Source organism: Aplysia californica, unplaced genomic scaffold (genome assembly GCF_000002075.1).
Source record: "Aplysia californica isolate F4 #8 unplaced genomic scaffold, AplCal3.0 scaffold00096, whole genome shotgun sequence".
In the NCBI taxonomy this organism is placed as follows: Eukaryota; Metazoa; Mollusca; class Gastropoda; order Aplysiida; family Aplysiidae; genus Aplysia; species Aplysia californica.
Genome location: NW_004797366.1, coordinates 373,617 through 377,038, shown reverse-complemented (window position 1 = coordinate 377,038; position 3,422 = coordinate 373,617). Strand labels below are relative to the sequence as shown.

General features: G+C 37.4%; 1 long non-coding RNA gene across 1 annotated transcript; it reads right to left on the bottom strand.

Annotated features, from left to right (window-relative positions):
• Positions 1 to 532: 532 nt before the first annotated feature.
• On the bottom strand, positions 533 to 2,655 carry LOC118477435. Its single transcript, XR_004858378.1, has 2 exons — positions 2,070 to 2,655; positions 533 to 1,851 (listed from the first exon to the last, which is right to left on the bottom strand). It is a non-coding gene; the product is annotated as an uncharacterized LOC118477435 (long non-coding RNA).
• Positions 2,656 to 3,422: the final 767 nt, after the last annotated feature.

Genomic DNA, 3,422 nt, shown 5'->3' with positions numbered 1-3,422 from the left:
ATAATGTACAGTGGAAAGCGTATTTTCCAAAATGATCTTAGTGGTTAAAGAAACAAGAAAGCTTTAAGTACAAAAATATTGCAGCATACAATAGCCATGCCATTTGAGTGAGATTAGACTAAGTGAAATTTATAGATGACTTTTACAAACTGTCATGGGCTAAAGTCTGAGATCCCAAAGAAAGCACAATTCTTATACTACATGGAACAAAAGAAGTGTTTGAGAAAGGATCATAACTACCCCAAAAAAAAATCTTCTGAGTTATTGAAACAAGGTGAAAGAATTAGAAAACAGTACTTTTTTTTGTCTCCAATGAAATGTGCTTTCTCAGATGCAATCCTTTATAACCCTAAATTTGCAGGAGTATGATGATGCAATTTAAAAAAAACAAAAAAAAACCAAACCGCTCATACAAAGCAAATAATGATAAGTAATTTCAAATATTTTACATTTACCCATAACAAAAATTATGCAGTTATTCTGGTATCATTAAAACAAATTAATTAAAAAGCGTGCCCAAGAAACCATTTTTATCAGTCACTGCTTGGGAATTTTGTAATGACTATTATTTGAGATAAAAAGATTATGAGAAAAAAAAATATTATGACAATCTTATAGAATCAAGACAGGATGAAGACTACAAACAATAAAACATGAGAGTAACTGGCATTCTGAAAAACAGACAGCAGACTAACACATGAAGTTACAGGTCATAGACATATGCTGGTTACATGAAACTGTGAGAAATTTCTCAAATGAAGATGACTTTGAAGAGAAAACAGCTTGTAAGCATCATAAGATACAAACAATTTGCACAAATACATGTGTAGAGCTTGGGGGGGGGGGGAATTCATTCTTACTTGTACACATGCAAATGTGCTTCTAAAACAAAACGGCGTAATGCATATACACAGCATGATATAATCATAATGACATTGATTAATTTGGTTACAAGCAGGATTTCTTACAATCACATTATCAAAAACACCCAAAAATAGTATGAATGATTATAACACAATACATAGAAGAATACACAGCAGCAACATATGGCAAAAACTTTAAAGACTTAAGAGAAATAAAAACAAAAAGTCTGTTAAAAGGCTAAGAATACTAACCATTAACTCCCTTCTCCCTCCCCCCCTCCCCCACAACTTCCACACCCAAATATTCATGAAGAGAAAATAATTAGGAGAATTGAGCCATGTCTAAATCTTGACATATTTTAAAGTTCAAACCTTGGCTAATGAAATTCTTTTCTTTTTCATCTGAGCTACATCTGTCACAAACCCAAAGTTTTGGCTGTGACACCTATGACACAAGGCACAGACTGGTCATTAGCTCGAAAGAAAAGTAGAAAGCTGAGATGTAAATAGATCTAGAATGCAACACAATCTTGCTGTTTATCGTTCGTCTAGTACAGCACATTAATGACTAGTGATTTAATGAATTTATCTAAGTGTTCACCTATTCAATAGTTTTATTTCTTAGAAAAACATGCATACATTGTAGACATTATATCAATGCATACCTATAAAATAAATTATATATGCATTAATGATTTCGCACACCTTGCAGACAAAACAATACATTACTTGGAGGGCCTGCAACGGAGGTGTTTTGGCTGTTTATGTACATAACGTAATTTCCATTGTTCGGTGACACAGCTAGTGTCGTTAATAACTCTGCCCACACCGATTTAGTTTTTCTGTCAGATAAGAGAAAACCGCAAGCCCTTGAGTGCCTGTCCTCATTTGAACAGGTTTCATACTCAGCTACCAGGCAGATGATCCTGGGTTCAAATCTCCAGTTGGGCATGCTTGATCTGTCTGCAAAGTTTTTAAGTTTCTCCACCTAATTGGGCTCAGTCCTTTCGGAGAGATAGGTCGAACTGTTAATAACTCTGCCCACACCGATTTAGTTTTTCTGTCAGATCAGAGAAAACCGCAAGCCCTTGAGGGCCTGTCCTCAGTTGAACAGGTTTCACACTCAGCTACCAGGCAGATGATCCTGGGTTCAAATCTCCAGTTGGGCATGCTTGATCTGTCTGCAAAGTTTTAAAGTTTCTCCACCTAATTTGGCTCAGTCCTTTCGGAGAGATAGGTCGAACTGGGAGATCTTTTCTTGTAAATAATTTTACAGTGTTCTAATAATAATTGCATTTATCTAGCACATAGCCACGCTCTCAGCATGTTCTATGCACTTTACAACTATTATTACCCCAGCAGACTCTAGAATACTCAGAAACGTTTTAGGCTTCCCCCGGAATCATACAGAGCAAGCTGCAGATCAAGTGATCAAACATTAACAAACTATCAAGATCTTTCGTTTTCCGTATCTGGGTACCCATTTCCATCTGGATGGAGTAAGAAAAATTCGGGTAAAGTGAGGAAAATTTGTGGAAATCGCCTTTCCCAAGGACACAATATTGGGCCCCTGATGGGATTCAAACCCACGACCTTATGGTTGAGAGTCCGAAGTCTAACCACTAAACCACCCATGCCAAAAGGGGGTGGCACAACTCATTCATACTTGATTGTACTGAGTCCTAGAAAGAACCATGTCTTTGTCAAAATCAACAGTAAATAAAACCAGATTCAACGAACATGGGAACTTGTGGATAGATCTGTCTCTTGTTCTTCCTTTACATTACTCCCCCCCCCCTGTCTGTCTGTCTGTCTGTCTGTCTGTCTGTCTGTCTGTCTGTCTGTCTGTCTGTCTGTCTTTCTATATAACACTTCTTACTCTTCCCTACACTGCTGGAAGTAAAGTTGGAGCAAAACTCTGAGTCGGCTTCTCTTACATAATTTACGTTCCGTTTCGAGGCAGGGGCTATATGAATGTGGTCGTCGCGTCGAATTTTAACTTTCCTAGCCAGTTTTTTATCATGGAGGACAATAACCTTTTTTCCCCAAAGCTTGAGGAATTTGTTTTTATGGCACCAATTTTTCTTTGTTTCGATAGCAATAACAAGAGTTATCTTGTCAACATTTACGCTAAGCTCATTGTCACCTTCTGAAGACAAGGAGAGATCTTTTTTGGCCACTCCGACAGCATCTCGTCTTCCAATGGGTCGAACTCTACGCAGACCAAGAGTAACAATCACGCGCTTTATTCCTCGCTTAAAGCTGACTCTTGTTACCTTGGCAGTCATAGCTGTAGACCCAAAAAAAATTGTCATTATTAAAAATATGCTTGAAAGAACAATCAATGTATTATTTCCACTAGAAACAAAATTTAGCATTATGTAGCATGTAGGCCTACAATTTGTCACCTCAGAACTATTTTGTCCAAAGTGTACTTAACTAAAGAGGCACTTTGTACACAGAAAACAACAACACCACATCGGAAACAAATTTTGTATAAAGATGAACGTCAACACAATTACGGTCAATTAAGGATGGGGGGATTGGGGTGGGGTGGGG